Source organism: Mesoplodon mirus (assembly GCF_964341445.2).
Source record: "Mesoplodon mirus genome assembly, chromosome: 15".
NCBI lineage: Eukaryota > Metazoa > Chordata > Mammalia > Artiodactyla > Ziphiidae > Mesoplodon > Mesoplodon mirus.
The window spans coordinates 14,286,760-14,311,311 of NC_138991.1; the positions used below are offsets into that span (position 1 = coordinate 14,286,760).

The window sequence follows — 24,552 nt, forward strand, 5'->3', positions numbered from 1 at the left end:
CTTTTTTATTCAACACTCAAGGTATGTTTTAACTCTCCTATTTTGCAGATGAGGAAACTGAGACTCAGGAGTAAGATGATCAAAATAGCATGGGCCTTGGAGCTGGGAAGACCTGGGTTTGGGTCTTGGTTCTGAAACTGTGAGTCAGGGAGCTTGGGTTGGAGATTTCACATTTCTGAGCCTCAGTTTCCTCACTTGTGAAGTGGGGAGAACTCACATGCTTCCCAAAGGGCTACTATGGGACTTAATTAAGAGAAGATACAGAAATTGTCCAGTGCCATGTCAAACGTGGTGGGAGTTTATAATAATAATAATTTGCTAAAATTTTTTTCCATTTGCCCCACACTGTTTTACATTCCTTTCACATTTTAGTTCATTTACTCTTCACATCAGCCTTAAGAAGTAGGAATAATGATTATCCCCATTTTTACAGATGAGGAAAGTGAGGCCCAGAGAAGGAAGGAAGTTGCCTGAAGCCTCACAGTGAGCTGTGAGTGGCAGGGTGGGGGTGAGTGCCTCCATCTCTCTCTTCTTGTCCAGTGATTCCCCCATCTCAGGCTTCCAGTCATCACTGTTTTATTCTATCGACATTTCAATTAATCTCTGAAGCCTAACTTCTAGATTAGGGATGCGAGGAAGCAGAGGTCAAGCTCCCTTATTTCCGTTCAGATTATAGTAAGCCCTGAAGAAAGGATAGGAACAGCTAATATTTATTGATTATTTACTAGAAGCTCAGGCCCCCTCTCTCCCTCTGCACTAGCCACACTGGCCTTCTTGGTGTTCCTTAAATATCCCAAGATTGCTCTCACCCCAGGGCCTTTGCACTTACTGTTCCCTCTGTCTGAACTGCTCTTCCCCCCAGGTGTCTGCAAGCCTTGCTCCCTCACTTCATTCATCTTAGTTCAAAGATGAACCTCCTCAAAGGCCTTCCCTGGCCACCCTATCTAACATAGAATACAAAAAATCCTTTACACTTTCTTCTCTGCCTTATCTTACTTCATGGTCTTCATCACTATCTGCCAATGTATTATGTATTTAAGGAACGGGCAAGTCAGAGTAAGCAGACTTAGGACTGGCTAGTTCAAATAATTTCAGTGGGCTCTGGGACATAGATATTGTCCCTAGTTCTTTGGTTCCTGCCCCTGGATGATTACGGCAGGCAGATAGTGGCCTGGAGTGAGAGAGCCCAATAAAGGAGGTGGTTGGGGGTGTGGGCTCTGGATTGGCTGGTTTACATTTGAAAAACTGATGCACAGGTGAATTGTTTACTATCTGTAGGAATTAGCCCTGGGAGAGGCAGACACTCCAGGTTTAGCAAGGTCCCAAGATGCCAGAGCATCAAATTCAGAAACTTGAAAACATGGTTGTTACAATCTCCCATACTCTTCTCTTCTCTCACTATGGTCCAGCCTCATAGGCCTTCTTTTGGTTCTTTAAACCTGCCAAGCTTGTTGCTGCCTCAGGGCCTTTGCACTTGCTGTTTGTTCTCTGCCTGGGATGCTCTTGCCCCTGATCTTCCACAGCTGGATCTGTCTGTCATTTGGGTCTTAGCTCCAAAGGCACTTCCTCCAAGGAGTCCTCCTTGATTACCTTTTCTCAAGAACACTTACTCTCCTCACCGTACAAAGCACTCTCTAAAACAACTTCCTATTTTATTTCCTTCATGGCATTCATCCCAATCTGAAGTGTTCATTATCTGTTCACTGTCTGCCTCCGCCACTAGGCTGAGAGTGATGTAAGGGCAAGACCCGTGTCTGTCTTGTTCCCTGCAGCATCCCAGTGCCTAGGACAGTGTCTGACATGTAGTAGATACTTGTTCAACTAGTGAATGAATGAATTTGCATTTGAACTCAGGTATCTCTGATTTCAGAAGACATGCACTTTCTAAAACCCCAGACTGCTACCAATTTGTGGAAGATTTGAGCTGGATTCGGTGTTTCCAGCCCTTTCGTTTTTCAGTTGGGAAGACTGAGGCCCAGAGGGCACATGGAGGGACTCTCCCAGCCCCTCCCAGCCAGGTGGTCCCAGACCCTCATCTGTGCCCCCTCCATGCTCTCCCGCCAGGTTTCACCCGTTGCCCACACAGACCCCTTGGCCTCGGAAACGCTCCTCTGAGGTCCAGCCAACTTTCCACTTTCCTGGAGCTCCTGCCAGGTGTGTAAACAGGCCAGTGCGATTCCTGGTGATGCGGCGGGGAGCAAGATCGTGTTTCCTGACCTAGCTCGGCAGGACAATGCCCTCTGGACTGATGAGCAGGATTTCAGACACCCTCAGACCTTGAAGACACAAAGTCAGCATCCTAGCTAGGCTGGACCTGGCCAGGGCCTGGAACCAGTGGCACAGGTGTGCCCGAACTGCTCTCTCCAGTGGAGATGCACCAGGGACAAGAGAGATACACAAGGCCACGCCATCTCTGGCAAGCCTCCATTTCCTCATCTCAAAAATGGGCATAATGAAACCCACCTGCTTGGAAGACTTGACAGTGCCTGACGCATAGTAGGTACTTGATAAAGAATTGCGGCTCTTTCTATTATCTGCAAAATAGGGGTACCAGGCTCTCAGCTTTATGTACTTGTCCCTGAAATTCATAGGGGGAGGGGTAGCCAATGGGAAGGAGCCTGTGCTGGGTGGGGGGGTGGAGGAAGGCAGGAGGACTGATACACAGGACAGAGGAGTGATCCCCAGTCCGATAAAGACATTGGAAAAGGTCTGGGGAGGCCAGCATGCTCCTCCTGGCCAGCCCAGTGGTTCCCCTGCCTAGTTCCTTTTGCTCTCCTCTCCTGCGGGGTCCATTCTCAGTCTGGGCTGAGAGAGGGATTTGATTTCAGCCGTATTAAGCTCTCCTACAGGAATGTGCTGGTCCCTGGGAGGCTCAGGAAGTGAATTCAAGTTTGTTGATGTCCTGGGCCACATGCCTTATTCATACTCTCTCCTCTGTCCCCCAAGAGGCCTCCTAAGAGCCATAGTCAACACCTCTCTAGCATTTATGAAGTGCCAGGCATGGTTCAAAGCACTCAGGATATGCTTGCTAGCTCGTTTATGCTCGCCCTGGCACTGTGGCTCAGGTGCTTCTATTATCCACATTCATAGATGAGGAAACCGAGTCACAGAATGGTTCAGTCACTTGCCCAAGCTCCCACGTTTTGGATGTGGCAGAGCTGGGATTCCGACTCTGGCATTCAAGCCCCAGAGTCTGTGCTTTTAGCCGCTGTGTGATGCAAGGGTGATGGACCCATTTTACAAATGAGAAGGCTGAGGCTTAGAGAGGTGAAGTCACCTGCCACCTCACGGCCATTGAATGAGTAGTGAGGCTGCCAATCGAGCCTACGTCTGCCTTGTTGAAAGCCCACACTCCTTCATGGTTCAGTGGAGGCAACGGGGAAAGGAGTGATTGTGCTGGGTGTGGTGGGGGACATTAAGAAAGGCTTCGCAGAGGAGAGACCTGTCATTCTGACACTGGAGTGGGAGTTTGGAGGTCTCAGAGGGGCCTGAATATAGGAACTAACGTGGCTGGTCAAACATGATAGGTAGGAGCTTGGATTTGGGTGCTTGGGTTCAAATCCTGGCTTTTTAATATGCTGTGTGACCTTGGGCCAGTTACTTAACTTCTCTGTGCTCAGTGTACTCATCCGTGAATGGGTATGATAATAATCAATGATGCTTGTAAAGGGCTCAACAGATGTTGCCTGCCTTCATGGATAAGTCACTGCCTGTGTCCTGGGCTCTGGGAAATCCTTTAAATCAGGGTTCTTAAGCCTTTTGCTCCCCAGGAGACATTTGGCAGTGCCTGGAGACATTTTTGATTGTCACAGCTGGAAGGAGCTGCTACCGGCATCTAGGGATGCTGCTAAACATCCTACAGTACACAGGATGGCCCCCACAACAAAGAATTCTCAGGCCCCAGATGTTAGTGGTGCTGAGGTTGAGAACCTCTGCCTTCACTGCTTTAGTTTGTTTCATCCCCCAGCAGGCTGTGAGGCAGGCACAGTCAAGTCCAATTTTCTGTCAGGGACACTGTGTCCCAGAGAGGGGAAGTGCTTGCCTGTGGACACACAGCCTGGCCACAGAAGGCCTCCCAGGGTGGAGGGGATTTGGAAATGGAGGGCGTTCCAGGCAAGACAAAACACCCCCTGGCCCTCCAGCCCCGCTCCGGGCTCTGCTGCATGGAGCTGACCCGTTCCCTCTGCCCTCTGGGCTGTCAGCGGGCGGGAACAGCCTCCTTTCCCTTGGCTGGGAGAAATAACAAGAGAGGCCCTTGTTTGCTGCCACCCACAGCCCGGATTGTCCCCTCGATTTCACATGCCGCTTGCACCTTACTCTCATGACAATCCACTTTGCTGGCTGGCTTGGGAGGCCTGGAGAGTGGGAGAAGGAAGGAAACGTCTTCCTGCTCCTTTTAGCCATTTCCTGCCCCTGTCTGGAGCCCCCTTGGATTTCTCTGGAAAGGGCTGGGACTCAGCAAAACTTCTCCTGGTGCCCGAGCAGGGCATTTTACAGCACAGAGTCCAAAAAACAGAAGTGTAGGCAGTTTCCTTAGACATGAGTCCTGGGAACGTGGTCTGCTGTGCTGACATCTGGGACTAGAATGTGGGGTCTCCAGGCCTGGGGGAGCTGGCAGAGGCCTGATGCAGGGCCCTGCCTGCGACCCAGCTCCCACCTCTTGTTGGGGAAACTGAGGCTGTCCTGAGAGGCTCTTCCTACCTCCACTAAACTGGCCATCTACCTGGGAGACCTGGCTTCCTTTCCTGCTCCTGATCTTCTGCACGATCTGGACCTCCTTCAGACCTTGGCTTTCCTCCTCTGGACAAGGGGTCTGCCCAGAATCACTGGGCTGGTTTGTCCCCCAGAATCGCTTTCTGAGGGGGAGAGGGCAACATCATGAGAGTATGAACTCTAACACCAGATTTCCTGGACTCCAGGACAGCTCCCCCACTTCCTGGCTGTGTGACCTTGGGCAAGTTGCTTAGCCTCTCTGTGCCTCAGTTTCCTCCTCTGTGAAATGAGGTGCACTAATAGGACCTACCTCAGAGGGGTGTTGTGAAGATTGGTTCAGATACCTAAAATACTCTGGGCTGCTCCTGATCATAAGAGGTATTAGGTAAATGTCTGTTGTTACTGTGGTTGGCAGTAGTAGTATTGTTATTTGCATTACAAATGAGCCCGTGGATCCCGTGGAAGTGCTTTATAGGGGATGAGACTTTCTTCTGCATCCTACTGGCTTCTTCCCTTTACTCTCTGTGTAGGTTCTTGGGTTCTCTAAGCCTCCATTTCCTCCACTGTATATGGAGTAAAGCTCATCTCCTAGGAGCTGCTGGGGAAATTAAATGAGATAGTGCTTATTCAGAGAAAAATCCCAGTGAAAGTTCCGTTTCCATTCTTTTTTTTTTTTTTAATTTATTTAATTTTTGGCTGCGTTGAGTCTTCGTTGCTGCACACGGGCTTTCTCTAGTTGTGGCGAGTAGGGGCTACTCTTCGTTGCGGTGCACAGGCTGCTCTTTGCAGTGGCTTCTCTTTGTTGTTGTGCACGGGCTCTAGGCGCACGGGCTTCAGTAGTTGTGGCACGTGAGCTCAGTAGCTGTGGCTCATGGGCTCTAGAGCACAGGCTCAGTAGTTGTGGCGCACGGGCTTAGTTGCTCCGTGGCATGTGGGATCTTCCTGGACTGGGGCTCGAACCTGTGTGCCCTGCATTGGCAGGCGGATTCCCAACCACTGCGCCACCAGGGAAGCCCTCCCTTGCCATTCTTATTCTTGCCCTGAAGCCCAGAGCCCCAAAGGCCTAAGAAGTGAGGGATTGTGGGCAGTGGAGGGTCATTGTCAAGAGGGGCTTGGAAACTCCACAGGTCAGGCCTTAACAGCAGGGGTCAGCTTTCCCATCCCCCACTGCATCAGCTCCCAGGATGCCTGGGGCAGGGCCAGCTGGACCAGAGTGGAGGTGGGATGATGGTAAACGGTAGAGAATTGAAAATGTCAGGGGCAGGGAAGACCTCAGTGCCCAGGAGAAGTTAGGCTAAGTGGTGGGCACACAGGATGCAGCCTCAGATGATCCAGGATGGATCCCTGCCAAGAACTTGCTCTGTGGAAGGAAGTAAGACACTTCCCTTGCCATCCTCAGTTTCCTCATCTGTCTCATGCACCCGCTTGCCTCATGGGGCTGTGGGGAGGAGCCAGGGAAACCAAGCACTTTGTAAACAGTGAAGTACCCTGCAAATAGTAAAGTACAAATAGGGATCCTGCCCATCTTGTTCACTAATATACCCCTAGCACTTGGCAAACAGTGTGCTTAATAAATATGTCCAGAATGAATACGGAATCAAAACAATATTTCTTTAGTGTTTCCTGTGTGCCAGACACTGTCCATAAGTGATTATTACATTTAGTTTAAAAGTATTAATTGAGCACCTACTACACGCCAGCTACTATTCTAGACGAACATGGCAATGAACCAAATAGTCACAAATCCTTATACTTAAGGAGCTGACATTTTAGAGGGGTAAACATTAAAAACAAGCAAACAAAAAAAAGCAAGCAGATAAATATGTAAGATCTATAGTATGTCAGATGTTGATAAGTGCTATGGAGAATAAAAACAGAGAAGGCAGGGAGCCTGGAATGGAGGTAAGGGCAATTTTAGAGTCAGGAAGATTTCGAGAAGGGAACATTTGAACAAATACCTGAAGGAGATGACATTGGAGCAAAGACTTGAAGGAGGTGAAGGAAGGAGCCCTGAGTGCTTATAGAGGAAGAGCATTCCAGGTGAGGGGACAGCAAGTCAAAGTTCCTGAGGTGGGAGCATGGAGGGTGTTCAAGAAATATCAAATGGTCTTCCTGGGTCCTCGTGACAGCCCTTCCAGGAGACTGACCCCTGAACCCCTGATCATAGGGAAACTAAGTTGAAGATCTTAGATGGGATTTAAAGGCAGATCCCACCATAATGCCTTCAGGCTGGATTTTACTTCAAGCAGAGAAAAGCTTTCTTCCCACAGCAGGCCTCCAAAGGTGCGGGACAGGCTGTCAGGAGAAGCGAGAGGTGGAGAAACCCTGAGCAGGCTTTTAAGCACACCCGCCACCCATGTTGGGAACTGAAGGGCCCTTTGCACAGATGGGGAGACTGAGGCCCACAGAGAAGAAGAAGCTGCCCTTCAAGGTCACACAGTCAGTTGGCCTCTTTTTCAGAAGAACATGTTCTGTCCTCCTCTGGCTGAGCCAGGCCGCTGGGGACTCCTGGGTCCCATGCAGCTGCCACCCTGCCCCCAGCTGCCTGTCTGGCTCATGAATGATTAGCGAGGCCTGGGCGGCAGTGGGGTGTGAGCTGCCCCAGGAACGCTTTTAATGAATGGCTCAAAGAACTTTAACTTGTGACAACACCTGCTAATAAGTCCAGGGGTCTAACACAGTCTGTTCCAGAGGATAGCGTGGCTGCCTCAGAGGTCTCCTGGGACAAGTCACCCCCTCCACTTCCTCCTCTTTCCCCCATTGAGTCTTGAGCCCAAATAGGCACAGGTGGCTCCTAACTGCTTTCTCAGAAGAGAGGGTAGGAGGGAGCCCTGCCTGGAAATCAGAGACTAGACATCTGCGCTGTCTCAACTCTTTCCCTCTGGGTCACCCTGGGCTACCTTCGGTCTTAACCCTCCATGCCTGTCTCCTCCTCCAGAAGGTGGGCACTAAGATCAGCCGGGCTTATCCTCAAGACTGAACAGATCCAGAGAGGATGTGAAAGGGCCTGTCAAGTGTGTTTCTGTTGAATATCTGTCCTTCCATTTCCAGAAACTACCAGAGTGTGGGAGGAACAAAAGTCACAATAAGTGTAAAAGGCTTAGCTCAGCACCTGTACACAGTGAGTCTCAGTAAATGCTGGCTGTTACCATCACTACTGTTACCTTCCTCGCTGAGCCCAGGCCCAGGGCCCAAAGGATCAGGACCACGGCCCTGAGCTCGGACCACTATGCTGAAATCACGGCTTCATCCCTTGCTAGAGATGCACGTATGGATGAAGAAGTTGCTGGACCTCTGTGTGCCTCCAGTTTCTCATTTCTAAACAGGGTTGTGAGACGAGCAGGTGAGCTAATGCAGGCAAGTCTTGGTGCCTGGTCATAGTAAGCCCTCAATGGACGGTAGCTTTATTATTCTCACCTGTCATTCACACTGAGGCAGTGTGAACTTGGGCCAGTCGCTCAAGCTCTCTGAGCCACATGTAAACTGGGAACAGCGGTCGTAGCTGCCTCGTGGGGCTGTGGGTAGAGTTGAATGAGGGAATCCACGAACCGTGCCTGGCACATAGTAAGTGCTCAATGTGGGCAGCCATCTTGAATAAAAGTGCTGCTGCTCTGAGACCATGAGGGACAGCTGCTCGGGAGACCATGGAGAGAGATGCTGCCAGCGCTGCAGGGCTTCTAAAGAAAGGCCACATCCATCTGTGTTCTCTTTGATCTCCTTCCCAGCTCTCTCAGGATGGCGTAATAAGCATCCTGATTTACGGATGAGGACGCAGAGGCTCAAAAAGGCCACCGGTCCTTCCAAAGCTTGAAGCTTGTAAGTGGTAGACCAGGATTTGCACTGGCAACTCTGTGGCTCCTAGTGGCCTTGCACCCAGAGCCTCAGTTGGCCTTACTTAACTCCCTTTTTGCAAGTAGAGGCTCATGCCTCCGTGCCTCTTGGCCTCAGCGGAGAGGGTTTCTCCTGGGTTGTCTCGTCTTGCTGGGTCCTTTGCCTGGGCCTGTGGTGTGTGCTCCAAACTCCTTTCCTTTTGGGGTCAATACCTACCTAGCATCATTGCCTTCATCCCCACATGGCAGACTGCAAGTGCTTTAGGGATCACTGAGATGAAACTTCTGATAGAAAGAGGGCAAGAAATGTGCAAAAGTAACAGATTCCATCAGCAGGAGGTAACATTTTATATATATTCCTTACTCTACCAGCACTCTGCTCCCAGCACTCAACCTACATTCACTTTATTTAATCCCCATAGCAATAACTATGAAGTTGAAATTCATATCATCATTATCATCATCCTCATTTTACAGATGAGAAAACTGAGGCACAGAGTTAGGTCACTTTTCTAGGAAGCGGTAGAGGCAGGATTCGAGCCCAGGCACCCTGGCACTGAAAGCCAAGCTCGTGACTCAGGCTCCTCTGCTTCTTGGCATCAGGTCCCGATTTCAGCCCCCGTCTCCTAGCTCCCTGTCCACTGCTCTTTCTGCTGATCCCAACAGCTCCAGCTTCTCGGGAACTGGTCATTTTCCAGGTGCTGTACCACTGTGACTCTGAGATGCCATCGTGCCTGGGTTATCTGTGAGCAAACTGAGCTCTGAGCCTGCCCAAGGCCACTCACACCAGTCATGGATGCCTGAGCCACCGTGTTTCAAGCCCTGAGTGGCCCCAGGGGTTTTGACCACTGTGTAGGCCCAGCCTTGGGCTGGGGGTGATGAGGGGATACTGAGAGGTTTAAGGCATGGCTTTGGCCTTTCTAGAGTTCAATGTACCGGGCTTCCCACAGCCCTGGCCCTGGGCACTCCTGGGGAATGGGCCTCTAGTGGGCAGCAGGAGGGCACCACTGTGGGCAGCTGGCCCTGGTCCTGCTCCCTGAAGGGCCTGGCATGGAGCCTCCAGTGCCTGCTGAGAGCCTGGTCACAGCCCAGTGCCTTGACAAAAACTCAACCCAGCAGGGAGATGGGGCACAGGAGGGAAGGTGCTGGTGGATGCAGTTTCCGGACAGCTCCTGCCCTGGGCTTGGAGAACACACCATTTCTCTTTCTTTCTTTTCCTGAGTGAGGGGGGCAGGCTTAGGGGCAATGGGGGAAAAGCTGCCGTGTGTCTGCCTGGAAATCATTCCCCAGCTCAAAAATTAACCGCCTGACATGGCACTTTCTTCTTTCTCCCCTGTCACCTCTGCGTGTTTTGCCTGCAGACTTTAATCCCCGTGGTTATGGACTGGCTGAGCCTGAGAAGCTGGGATTTCTTTGGTGGGGGGATTATAAGGCTTCCTGTAAGAAATGTCTGGGCTGGGTTGGCATGGATCAGGCTGGTCAGGGACTAAGGGGACCCCTGGCCCAATTCTTGCTCCCAGCCAGGGTCAGGACTAGGGGGAGCCAGGCAAGGCACCCCGGGAACAAAGTTTAAGGAGGGACTCACTGTCAGGGTCACGCACCTGCCTCACCCTGGTCCCAGCCCAGCTCCCAACTCCTGCTGTCTGATAAACCTCAGGGCGCAATGGTCTTTCCATGAAACCAGATAAAACAAGTCCTTACTTCTGACTTGCTGTGTGACCTCAGGCAAGCCACTTTCCTTCTCTGAGCAGTCATTGTATTAGGGGTTAAATTAGACCAGGGTTTCTCAGCCTCAGCACTGGTGACATTGATCCTATTGGGAACAAATACTGTTCTGTTGTGGGGCACTGTAGGATGTTTAGTAGCATCCCTTGCCTCTACCCACTAGATGCCACTAGCATCATCCCCTCCAATCACCCAAAAATGTCCCTTTGTCCCCTGGAGGTCAAAATCATCCCCTATTGAGAACCACTAGATTAAGTAATCTCAGGTTCATTCTGGCTCTGATATTTTAGGATTTATTTAAAGATTTAAGAACAATGTATTTGAAGCTCAGCATTTAAGAAATTAAACTTGTATTATTAAGAATAAAGTAACATTAATATATGATTTTTAATAATTATTACAACGTAACAATAGCTCATATTTGTTGAGCATTCCCACGTGTCCATCACTGGGTCAGTGCTTATTTTATATGAAATAAATCACTCTCCGAGGTAGGTACTATTATTATGTGCCTACAGCACACAGGGAAACTGAGGGTGAGGGCAGTTAAATAACTAGGTCACACAGCTAGAGTGTGGAAGGATTGAGTTTATAGCTCAGGCTTGTCTGATTCCAAAGCCCATACTATTTCTACAGTGCATGTTTATCGAAGGAAGATTAGAAAATACAGATAAGCAAAAGGAAATATAGTACTTTCTGATGACAAAATTATTAGGTGGAAGGCACTTCTGGTTTAAGTTGGTGGAGTCCAGACTTTTCTATTCCATTCACCTTTCTGAAGCAGTCTGAAAACAGCAACAAAAAGCGACAAATGGAGAAGAAAATGCCATCTCTGATGAAAGAAGGGCAGACCACAGTCCCACCCTTGGTTTCTGAAGAAGAGCTGACAATGGTGGTGGGATTTGGACCCCACTGCAGGAGGGAACCAAGAGCTTCTGCAGCCCCTGGGCAGGAGGCAGAATTCTCCAGAAGTATTTTTCAACTCTATGAGCCCTTCCTAATCCCAGCAAAGCCTGAAGCATGCACACGGGAAGGGAGAGTCGCTGAAATGCAGGTGACAGTTCAGAGTCCAGATGAACTGGATGAAGAGGCTCGAAGACCATTGGTAAGAAGCAGGATGTTAAAGTGGCAGGTGAGAGAAGGACGGGTAACGATCAACCATATGGTTGTAAGCGTTCTAATTTTCTCTCTCGGTAAGTCGAAGAGACTTACTCAAGGAGACACTGAAGAACTGTGACATTCTTGGGTCTTTACACTTAATCTTCACACTAAGTCTATTGCTTAGAGTAGAGATATATTTCAGGGCAGTGGTGGTGAGAAAGGGTTCTGAGATAATCCACAGGGCTGCTGCATAGACACCTGCTGCCCCAGCTTCCTCCTAGCCCCTCTCCCTACACTTTCTTTTAACAAAGAACTGTGTTAAGTAGCCAGCATGGGACCTACAAAAAGACTGTGTGAGAAATAAGAAGAAAGGGAACATCAAACGAAAAGTAGACAAAGAATAAATACTGGAAGAGTTGTGTAATGAAGAGAAACTAGTGAACAGACATGTCTCTGTGAAATACACAAAAAATTAAAGAAATGATGGCCTTCCTAAAATAAATCTCAAGATGAAATAAGAAATAAAAGTGTCAAAGAAGAGATAATAAAAAGTAGACGGAGATGAAAAAAAGCAGTCTTCTGGAAGTGGAGGGAGGAGAAAAGTGAAACCACTCTATTATAAAAGCTCTTTTAGAAACAGCAAAATGGAAAACATTAAAAACATAATCAAGGGCTTCCCTGGTGGCGCAGTGGTTGAGAATCTGCCTGCTAATGCAGGGGACACGGGTTCGAGCCCTGGTCTGGGAGGATCCCACATGCCGCGGAGCAACTAGGCCCGTGAGCCACGACTACTGAGCCTGCGCGTCTGGAGCCTGTGCTCCGCAACAAGAGGCCGCGATAGTGAGAGGCCCGCGCACCGCGATGAAGAGTGGCCCCCGCTTGCCACAACTAGAGAAAGCCCTCGCACAGAAACGAAGACACAACACAGCAAAAATAAAATAATTAATTAATAAAAAAAAAAACCTCCTACCCCCAACATCTTCTTTAAAAAAAAAAAAAAAACATAATCAAGGACATGTTACACAGGCTAAAGAAGATTGAACAAAATGAAGTGGGAAAGAAAGAGTAAGAAAGGATGAAAGAAAAATGATCAATAGGGGGGACAAAGGAAATCCAACTTCTGCATAATTGGTATTGCTGAAGAAGAAAGAAAAAGAAATCAAACAAGTAAAACAAAACAATGTTGGAATCTTTAATAGTACAAAACGTCTCTGAAACCAAACTAACTTAAAACATATGCAAATTTTCTGTCTCCTAGAAAAAAACTTACAGAGATTCATCAACACTGAGCTATATCATGGTAATATGAATGAACTTGAGGATTCAACCAAAAAATCTTATGGCTATCCAGGCAAAAAATATGATGAGCTGTAAGAGGGAAGACATCAGGCTGGCCTCAAATTTCTGCACAGTGAAATATCTCCTAATTCTCAGAAAAAGAAAACATAACCCCAGAATTTTACGGATATATTAACTGTGTATTCAGGGAACGTCTACTTAAAAAAAATACATATTTACTGTTGAAATTTGGAAAAGCAGAGCATATAATGAACACATTTATTCATAATCTCACTCCTAAAATAGTCTGCCTGTCAAGTACGTATTTCAAAATGCTTTCACATGCATTCATTCTAATGGGATCCTCTGTGACGTAGATCTCGGAAAATTATTATTTCCAATTTGCAGGTGAATGAACCCAGTGACTTGACACAAGAATTCAGTGGCCAAACCACTACACCCAGACTTCCTGGCCCTCAGTCCTGAATTCTCTAGAGTAGCTCTGTCCAGCAGAACTTTCTGTGGTGATGGGGATGTTCTAGATCTGCTCCAATGAGAAAGGTAGACACTAGTCTCCCATAGCTATGGAATACTTGAAATGTGACTCGTGTGACCGAGAAACTGGAATTCTAAATTTCATTTAACTTTAATTAATTCAAACTTACATAGCCACAGGTGGCCCGAAGCTACTATATTTGGACAGCCCAGCTCTAGAGATTTCCTTGGCATTCTTTTCCCTTCTGAAAAAGAAAGCTGACCACTTTCCATTTCAGCCATCTCCCAAGCACATCCACATCAAGTTCTTCCAAATTCTGGCCTCTGGGATCAATCAGCCTTCATAGTTAGGACCAGCCTTCTGGCTTCTGCCCCCTGTCTTCTCGGGCTGCAGTCTCCTTCGGGCTTGTCCACCCCTGGAGGTTTTAGCTGAGTCACTCCAGCTTCTGCTGGCAGAGGGGACAGGCTGGGGATGTGAGGGATGTTTCACCTGGAGCCACGACTCCGTCTACCCTGGGCCACCTCAGCAAGATTCCCCTTCCTGAAGCTGAGCCTCTGGACAGAACAAAGTGGCAAAGTGGCAGACTGCTGACTCTTGAGATGACCCAGAAAGTGAGCCTGCAAGATCAGACACTTACCCCCACCTCTGGACTCCAGAAGTTAAAATTCAAAGGAACAGGGTCTCGGGATCATGTGACTCTAGCCTTCTACCCTCCTTCTACCCTAATCTGCCCTTGAGGGATCAAAGGAAGATTCCATTCTGCAGACACGCAGACTGACCCTCCCTGTGTCCATGTGGCTGCTCTGAGTTCACCAAACGGGGCCCAGAGGTAGAGGTGGGTCAGACGTGCTGTGCACTGGAGTAAAATCATGGATTCACTGGACCCCACTCCCTGATCCACTATTTGGACAGGGATCCATGAGATCTTCTCTTGTGCTCTGTGTGGTCCTGAAGAGATCACTCCTCCTGTGACCTCAGTTTCTGTACCTGTAAAATGGGGATTTTAAGACGGAGCAGGGATTTTTCACAGAGCATCCTGATTCCTAGTAATCTGTGAACAACTTGACATTAGATTCCAAGTTGTGTATGTGTGAGCACTTTTCTGGGATTTTCCACTAATTAAAACCATTCAGACGAGAGGTCATAAAGTGGTGACCATGGGTCTGATGCATTTTGCAGATGTGTTTTTTAGCCCACACTTTCCTTTTAATGAGCAAATCATTTAAAATGGTGAGATTTTGCATAAAAGCACAATTTCAAGCTTCTCTTGAAAAAACAGGAGATCTGGCATCATTGGCCCCATGTTTCCCCATGACAACAGTCAGGAGCTGAGCAGCAGTTGCTGTTTCCAAGGGGCCTATATTCCCCACTTCACCACAGTCCCCACTCCTCCCTATTGCACCCATGACACTAAAGCCCAATGCCAGCTGTAATTTATCATCAAACTTGGGCATTTTTTTCCCTGCTAAAAGGATGGTTTTCTGTACCCACAGCACTGTCAGAATTGCAAATCAGACTTGAGAAAACAAGGTGATATTTCTTATGCCAGCCCACTTTGCTCATTAAATTGTCCCTTGCATTTGAGCTTGTGATGCCTGATTTAGAGTACTTAATCATTCATTTAACAAATGTCCATCGAGGCCCTGAAGAGAGAGGTGAACAAACACAGACAAGGGCCCTGTTTGTATGGAGCTTACAGTCTGGTGGGAAGAGAGCTAATGATAAGTGAACAAACAAGAAATACTTCGGCCATTGGTAAGTGCTTGACAAGAACAAGGCTGGATGGTGGAGATCAGGCCACAGACAATAGCGTGGTCTGTGAAGAGGTGACCTTTGAGATGAGGCCGAAAACAAGAAGGAGTGAGCTGGGCAGAGATCAAGGGGCCAGAGATCAAGGAGTGAGGACCAGGCGGGCCGGGCAGAGGAGACAGCAGGTGCAAAGACCTGGAGGTGGGAACGGGCTTGGCCCGCTGGATCTCTGAGAGCCCACCGCTTAGTGTCCACAGGCCAGCTCTCTGGTCCCTGCCTCCATGCCTCCTGGGAGACTTCTGCTCTCCAGAAGCCAGTTATTGTCCTCGAGGCCCGCCGCGGTGCAGGGATGGGGGTGAGGGTCAGTAGTACTAATTAATTCCTCACCAGATGTCTGGCATCCAGATGGCAATTCTGAATCCAGTTTGCCCACAGGAAGCTCAGCTGGGGCAAGGAAGCTATTTGGGGTCACCTCGGCCCTGCTGCAATCCCTAACCAGCAAGGTAATGCAACACTCTTGACCCACTCACTGCCCAAGCCCCGTGTGGGCCAAGGATCGACTTCCCAACTCCTGCCATTTCCCTCACATCACCTCCCTGGCTGACACGTGCTGTATCTGGAATCATTCCTCCACAAAGGACTGATGTTGACATCCTGGCAAGAGTACCCAGAGGGCCAGGAGGGAATAGGAGGGAGCGAGAGAAACAGAGAGAGAGGGAAAAGAGGGGAAAGAGGGAGAGGGAGAATGCATGCCTGGGACTCAAGGCCTTTGAAAGGCAACACTTGCAGCCAGAATTTACCAACACTTCTCCCCCTCCCCCCCCATTCTATAATGTGCAGAATTAATACATTGCACTAAAGAACTGGCAGGATGTCACCCCTGAAGCAGAAGTCCTTGAATATTTACAGCAGCTTTATTCATAATAATGCCAAGATGGAAACACTCCACTTTCCACCAGCAAGAAGATGTACAAAGAAAGAGTGGTATATTTACGGGATGAAATACTATGCAGTAGTAAAAAAGAATTAACTGCTGATACATGCAACTTCATGGATGAATCCACAGGCATTATACTGAGCAGAAAATCCAAAAGTACATCATTTCATTTAAGTAAAGCCCAAGAACAGGAGAAACCAATCTATAGCAATGGAAATCACAGCAGTGTTTTGGAGGGGGCATGAGGATTGACCTGAAAGGGGCTAAGGGGAACTTTCTGGGGGATGGAAATATTCTATACCTTTTTTTTTAAACTATAGTTGATTTACAATGTTCTGTTAGTTTCTGGTGTACAGCAAAGTGATTCAGTTATACGTATATACATATACATATTCTTTCCCAGGTTCTTTTCCATTATAGTTTATTATAAGATATTGAATATAGTTCCCTGGGCTATGCAGTAGGTCCTCCATTTTATATATGGTAGTTTGTATCTGCTACTCCCGAACTCTTAATTTATCCCCCCAACCTTTCCCCTTTGATAAGTCTGTGAGTCTGTTTCTGTGTTGTAAATAAGTTCATTTGTATCATTTTTTTTAGATTCCACATATAAGTGATATCATATATTTGTCTTTATCTGACTTACTTCACATAGTATAATAATCTCTACATCCATTCATGTTGCTGCATATGGCATTATTTCATTCTTTTTTATGGCTGAGTAATATTCCTTTGTATGTATATTTCTTTATTGGAAATGTTCTGTCTTGATTGGGATGGTGGTTGTATGGGTACGTACATTTGTTGAAATGCAAACTGTACACTTATAATGGACGCATTTTATTGTACGTAAACTATAGCTCATAAAGCTAATTTTTTTTAAAAAGTCATGTTTATTTTTCTCTCCAGCTATTGCTCTAAAATGTATTCAGTAGGGGACGTTCTTCCCCTATAACCTGGACTAAAACTCCTGCAGACCATGACTTTCCCCATCACTCTTGAGAAGTAACTAAAATCCTCCAGTTACTTGAATATACAAACACGATCTCTACTCAGAAAGTCAATGTTCAGTTCCAGGCAAGGATCAAAATGTGGAACTTGGTTCGAAGAAGTCTTTTTCCCTCCCCTACCTGGGTGCTCCACGGGCTGGGAGCCACTGAGAGGGAGATCCTTCTCTCCCGGACTCCCCCTTAAGTTTTTCCTCTTCCTCATGTTCTAGAGAGAGGTCTCTGACATCCAGTGTGAGAGAAGCCAGGAGGGCAGGAGGCGCCTGGGGAGCAGGTGAGTGCTTGCTGGCTCCTCTGTTCGGCTGGCTTCCCCCACTGGGGGCCTGGTACATCCTCTGACACATCGTCTTGCGAGCGTCGCAGGAGGTGGGGGAGCAGAGGGTCCCCACTCCAGAAACACTTTCCTTGTGGGACACATTTTCTCTGATAGGCTGCGCCCTTCCAGTGCCTGGTTTTCCATTGGTTTGCTGTGTGTGAACTTTTTGGGGGGTCCTAGATAGAAGCAGAAATCCTTCTTAGGCAGGATTTAAAGTGGCCCTGGTGACCCACCTCTGGTCCTCAAGGAACACTCGGGATTTTCCTCCTCACATCTTTGGAGTATTTGTCCAGCTAGGGTTGCCAGATAAAATACAGGGTGCCCAGTTCACTTTGAGTTTCAGATGAACAGTGAATAATTTTTTTAGTATAAGTATGTCCCCAAAGTTACATGGGTTATATATACTTATGCTAAAAAATTCATTCATTGCTATTCATCCGGATGCTGATTGGACATTTGGAAGTAGCCTGCTTAGCTTCTCCCCACCTCCCACTTCTGTACTGACATAATGCTAAGCAGAGGCCCGGGAACCTGCCTGTTTTATCCAGTAGGCTGCCCTTGTGACCTTGGCCAGGTTGCTTAATCACTCTGTGCATTAGTTTCCTTATCTTTTAAATGGAGATAATCACGGGACCTACTTCATAAGGCTGTTGTGACAATCACAACTAAACTGAGGTAACGCAGGGACAGTAGTTGGAATGGTGTCTGGCCCATAGTACATTCTCAGTAAATGTTGGGTCTTAGTAGTCTTACTGTGGTGGTGGTGGTTGCTATCCTATGAAGAGAGGGAGGACTATAGCTTCCAGTTAGATTATTCTCTAGAGAAAAAGAGCCAAAATGGAAAGAAGGATGAGGCTCCTGGATGGGAGAATTGGGAGGGGACATGGTGGTTATTAAAAGCACGCCCTTTGGAGACAGTGGGGCACAGAGGAGAAGAGATGGAGGGACATAGATGGCAAGGCCAGGCTTGAGAGGGGTTCTTTTGGTCTAGGAATGCGAGAGATTCCAGGGACGCTAGAGAGTTAGAGGCTGCAGGAAGGTGGCAAGGGCACCCATGGATCATGCAGAGATGCGGAGTGCAAACTCTGGAGTCAGACCGCCTTGGGTTCAAGTCCTGCCTCTGCCTCAGCAACCTCGGGCAGGTTACCTGACGTACCCTCTTTGCCTCAGTTGTCCCATCGCTAAAATGGAGCTAATAATACCTGCCTCCAAGCGTGGCTGTGGAACGGAAGGAGTTAATGCATGTAAATTACTAGGAAAAGTACCTGGCCAGCTGTAAGCACTTGTTCATTAACTCTCATTATACTCGGAGCCCTTTAAATGTTTAGGGGAAGAGAGTTTAAAGATTAGAATTTCTGTTTAGATATGCAGTTCGTGAGCAGCAACACTACCCTGGGACCGAATTACCTGGGTCATAGCTTTATATGCATGACTAAATCGATGTCATTTATAATCCCCTCTGAAAAATAATAGGACCTCTCATTAAATGAATTAATGTAAAATGCCTGGAACTTAATAAATACTCAAAACATGTTGGTGGTTTTGGTTGTCATTATTATCATAATTATTCTCCTGCATAGTGATGTGAGGCATGATAGAAAAGGCAGCTCTGAACAGAGTTCTTAGGGTTCAGATTTTCCAGGTGGCTTTTCATGCCACTGACCTCGACCATTATAATATTCTCTTTTCTTTTCTTTTCATGCCCTTGTAAGGATAACTCAGGTAGCAGGGTTACCGTGGCCTCACAAAATGAATTGGGAAATGCTGCTCTTTTCTCTATTCTCTGGAAGGGTTTGTGTAAGATGGGTACTACTTAGTCCTTAAATGTTTAGTAGAATTACCATTGAGGTCAGCAGGGCTTAGAGGGTTTTTGTTATTGCTGTTGTTTTTTGATGGGAGTTTTTAAATGATTGATTCTCTTTAATAGACAATGAAATATTCACCTTTTCTTTTTCTGATAGTTGAATAAGTTATGTTTTTCAAGAAGTTTTTCTGTTTCTTTGAGTTATCAAATTTATTGGTATAAAGTAGTTCATACTATCCATTTAGTATCCTTTCAAAGCTGTAAGATTAGATTAGTTCATGAGGGCGGTGGGGGGGGGCATGATGGAATTATAGTCCTTATAAGAAGAGAGCTTGTCTCTGCATGCCTGGCACCAAGGAAGGACCACGTGGGGACATAAGGAAAAGACAGCCGTCTGTAAGCCAGGAAGAGAGCTCTCTGCAGAACCCAAATCTGCTGACACCTGGATCTTAGATCCTCCAGTCTCCAGAACTGTGAGAAATAAATGTCTGCTGTTTAAGCCACCCAGTCTGTGGTATTTGCTTGTAGCAACCTGAGCTGATTAAGACAGACATATATTCTTCAAACTGGAATACCTATTGGTCTGTCAGGTGGTGCATAAAACAGGATAGTTGTGTCTTCCAAAGCCAGCAGCAAGTTTCCAACTCTGACAGCAAATAATTGTATATTTTTAAACAATGGATGCATTATGGAGCATGGTACCACACATGGGTTGAAGAATGTCAAGTTTGCACCAGAATGTGACCCAGATTCCTTGGGGGCTTGCCATAGATGTTCTTTTGCCTGTAGGCCCACAGAGTGACTGGAGCCCATGTACTGGCTCATGAGACCTAATGGTTACATCTTCATGAATTTTGCTAGCTAGTTGTTAAACATAGATACTATTTAAAATGAAATTTTATTAATTGGGGTTAAAAAATTATATCAAAACAAAGGTAATAGACAGTCAAAACTCATCACTTCCTAATTTTTTTACTATTATCTATGGTCTTGAGGTTATTTACATCTATACGTGCGGAGGAAAGACTGTGGAGTGTTGTGATACAGTCCATCTCTTTCCAACACTGTGCTCAGTGATGTAACTTGGTGGCTTGAAATCAGCCATGTGGGCATATTTACACCATAGAAATCAGTAAACACTACAAATCAGGGCTTAGCTCATTGTTTGGTTGCTTGTCTAGACTTAAGAAGGTAATGGGAAAAGTTAGTAATACAGATCACACTTAAAATATGTTGTCTATAGCTGTTATATTGTGACTAGAACAAAAAATGAGGGACTATTCTTCTGGTATTTGAAAACCATCATTTGATTCAGTAAAGAAGACACACCATTGGTAAGTGAGTGACGTTCTGACATGTTCCTTCATTGTGTCTGTTTTGTCTTAATAATTAATGTAAATGAAAACATAACCAACATTCATAGTGGAACTAAACTCACTGGTCAATGACATGAGTGACTTCTTAGGTGAATTGAATAATAATCAAGAACTTTTACACACACACACAAACATATACATCCACAGTCTTTTCAGAGAGCCAGTTGTTAAACATTTACCAGCACACCACTTGGGGATATTTGGTGGGTAGAGTCTGATAAGGTCATTTGAGTTTGAGAAGAACTAGCCACTGAGAATGGTCCTGTGATTGGCACTGTCAGATTTCCTGGTAAAAGTGCCTTGACTATGTCTCAGTCATTTTCATAGTCTCAACTCCCAGTCTGGTGCTTAGCACGTGGTCAGGAATAATGTTTGCTGAATGGATGATAGTGAACATGTTGTAAGCACTGTCTGAGTTGCAGAAGCACGTATTAGTTATTCAATAAATATTTTGGGTTCCTACTATGTGCCAGGCACTGTTCTTGGCTTCAGGGACACAATCCCTGCCCTCCTAGAGCTTACATTCTAGTGGAAGAGAAAACCAGTAAAGTACAAAATCTGCTTTCAGGTTAATTTTATGTCACCTTGACTAGGCTAAGAGATGCCTAGTTAGTTGGCGAAACATTATTTCTTAGTGTATCTGTGAGGATGTCTCTGGAAGAGGTTGCGTTTAAATCAGTAGACTGAGATCTGCCCTCACCAATGCGGTGGGCATCATCCAATCAGCTGAGGCCTTGAATAGAACAAAAGGGTGGAGGGAGGGCAAATTCCCTTGTGCTCGATCTGAGCCATCCACTTTCTCCTGCCCTCGGACATCGGTGCTTCCCGTTCTCGGGCTTTTGGACTCAGATTGGAACCTACACCATCAGTCCCCTGCTTCTCAGGGCTTTGACCTTGGGCTGAATTACACCACCAGCTCTCCTGGTTCTCCTGCTCACAGGTGGAAAGTCGTGAGACGTCCTGGCCTCCATACCTGTGGGAGCCAAATCCTATCACAAACCTCCTCTTACGTGTATCTAGATATGTCCTATCCATTCTCTTTCTCTGGAAAACACTGACAGATACAGGTGGCAGCAATTGGTTATATGAAGAAAAATGAAGCAGGATAAGGGGATGGAGACAAGTGGTATCACGCTTCTGCCACACAAGGAGCCAGGACATGGCCTTCTACTTAAAACCTGACTCCATCTCTAGGAAGCTGTGTGTCTTCAGAGTAGTCACTTGACCTCTCTGAGCTATGAAAACTGTCTCTAGCTGATATTCGGGTCCATTTGTGGACTCACAGGTTCCAAGCCCTAAGAAGACCTTGTTGGCCAAATTTGCTTTTTTGTGGTCTGAACCTTTGGGTTCATTGGCTTCCAGGGTGGTCCCTGAAACTCCACTGGCAGAACGTGGGCATTCCAGAAGCTTCTGTAAATGGGGTGCTGTTTATTGTGCTGCCACTTTCCTGCATCTTTGTTTGCTGTACTAGGAGTACCTGGGTTGGGTCTGCCCCTTTGTTTGCCTCTGTGGAACCCTGGAACGATGCCTTTTGGCTCCAAGCACCCATTGAGACAAAGAGGTCCTTTTCTATAACAGATGCAGCGCAGGATCTCAGCTGCCTGGGAAACCCCAGTTTGGGGTTCTAGAAACATGCCTGACACCTATCTGTGGCCTCTCTGGTTTCAGTGTTCATATCCGTAAAGCAGGGGGCTTGGCGATGGTCTGACTGTCCTCCATTGAATTCCTGGATCAGGGAGGTATTAGGTTTGCCAGGGTGGGTGGGAGGGAGGGAGTGAACAGGGGGCCCAGTAGGGAGCTCCTCATCCCACTTCTCCCAGAAAAACTCCTTTTAACTAAATTTTACTCTCAGGGTTTGTCTGTTTTATTTTGTGATTCAATATACAATTTTGCTTGGACAAAGGCCTGGAAGTTATAAATACTTATAAATCTATGATTATCTAAGATCTCTCATCCCTGATATGTAGGAATCTGCCTGGTATAGGAACCAAAAAGATGTTAGGAAATCAAAACTTAGGCAATTTTTAATCGTGGTATTTGATTCCATATTATTGCTTTTGCTTTCGATCTTTAAAGTGTGTGTCCAATAATCTGACCTCTTAAAATATTCATTTCAAGTGGTGTTGATTTGTTTTACAATTATTCTTCCCTGACCCCAACAACTCAAAACTGTGAGAACTAATAAATGAATTCAGCAAAGTAGCAGGATACAAAGTCAACACACAAAAATCAATTGCATTTCTATACAATCTAAAAAGGAAATTAAGAAAATAATTCATTTACAGTAGCATCAAAAAGGATAAAATACTTAGGAATTAACCAAGGAGGTGAAAGACATGTACAATGAAAACTACAAAACATGGCTGAAAGAAATGAAAGACATAAATACAGATCTTCCTCAACTTGCAATGGGGTTACATCCCAATAAACACATTGTAAATTAAAAATATCATAAGTCAAAAATGCATTTGATACACCTAATCTACTCAACATCATAGTTTAGCCTAGCCTACCTTAAATGTGCTCACTTACATTAGCCTACAGTTGGGCAAAAATCATCTAACACAAAGCCTATTTTATAATAAAGTGTTGAATATCTCATGTAATTTATTGAATGCCGTACTGAAATTGAAGAGCGGAATGGTTGCCTGGGTACAGAATGCTTGTAAGTATATCGGTTGTTTACCCTCATGATGGTGTGGTTGGCTGGGAGCTGAGGCTCGCTGCCACTGCCCAGCATCAGGAGAGAGGATCAGACTGCATATTGCTAGCCTGGAAAAAGATCAAACTTCAAAATTCTACTGAATGCATATCGCTTTTGCACCATCATAAAGTTTAAAAAATCGTTAAGTTGAACCATCAGAAATAGGGGACTGACTGTAAGTGGAAACATATCTTGTGTTCATGGGTTGGAAAACTTAATATTGTTAAGATATCAATACTACCCAAAGTGATCTAAAAAGTCAGTGCAATCCCTATCAAAACCCCAATGGGTTTTTTTTTTGTGTGGAAATAGAAAACCCATCCTGCAATTCATGTGGAATCTCAAGGGACCCCAAATAGCCAAAACAATCTTGAGAAAGAACAAAGCTGGAGGACTCAGGAGTTTTCCTGATTTCAAAACTTACTACAAAGCTGCAGTAATCAAAACAGTGTGGTACTGGCAAAAAGACAGATATAAGCCAATGGAACAGAATAGAAAGCCCAGAAGTAAACCCTCACTTGTATGGTCAAATGATTTTTGGAGAGGGTCCCAAGACCATTCAATGGGGAAAGGACAATCTTTTCACCAAATTATGCTGGGAAAACTGGATATTCATATGCAAAAGAATGAAGTTTGACCTTTATCTAACATCACATACAAAAATGAACTCAAAATGTGCTCATGATCTAAACATAAGACCTAAAACTATAAAAATCTAAGAAGAAAACATAAGACAAAAACTTCAGGACATTGGATTTGGCAATGATTTCTTGGATATGACACCAAAGGCACAGGCAACAAAAGAAAAAATAGACAAATGGGAAAAGAGGATTTGCCTTACAAAAATTCCCCCTGCAAGAGACTTTTTGTAGGTCTGTAAATTGCATGAGAGAATGTAAACACTGGTACAAAAGCTAAGGCACTTGGGAAATGGAAATTCTCCAGTGTTGGGCGTGTTAAGCAGAGTCTCAGGATGTGTTTTCAAGGTTTGGAAATGGATGTAGGTGTGTCTTAACAGTCTTCCCTCTCTCAGCAAGGGACAACCTCATTCTTCCATTGAGGCCAACAACTAGAATTAACCTGGGCTTCTCTCTTTGCCTTACACATCATAACAGATCCTTGGCAAAGCTATCTTAGAAATAGATCCAGAATTTGATGACTTCTCATTACCTCCACTGCTCCCATCAGACCCTAGCTGCCAGTATCTGTTGCTTGGATTATTGCCAAAGCCATCTCATTGGTCTCCCTGGACCATTGGACCTTGCCCCTTTAGATGGATTAACTAATTGTAGTGTCTGCACATAGTTTGATGCCTGTGCTGTGTAGCTGAGGATATGTTCTGTTAGGATGGAATTCAGTTCAGTGTGCTGTGGACACCGAATAAAGTCAACAAAACCTACTATGAGTAAGAAGTAAGAAGAATAAATGGCACCAGCCAGCACCAAATCCAATAAATAGTCTGTGTTCACTGGAACATGCAAGATCATTGCCTTGAGAGAATATAAGAAAGCAAGGT

The 24,552-nt window shown here is 46.1% G+C and overlaps 1 protein-coding gene across 6 annotated transcripts in view; it reads left to right on the plus strand.

The window, feature by feature from the left end:
- SLC13A3 (solute carrier family 13 member 3) overlaps positions 1–24,552 on the plus strand; it is an 87,340-nt gene that overhangs the window by 13,299 nt on the left and 49,489 nt on the right. For 2 of the 6 annotated variants that reach the window (XM_082645798.1, XM_082645800.1), the window contains exon 2: positions 17,049–17,110. The exons of the other annotated variants lie outside the window; for them this stretch is intronic. The gene's annotated coding sequence lies outside the window, so the exon portion shown is untranslated. The remainder of the gene's footprint in view (positions 1–17,048; positions 17,111–24,552) is intronic. 6 annotated transcript variants of the gene reach the window in all.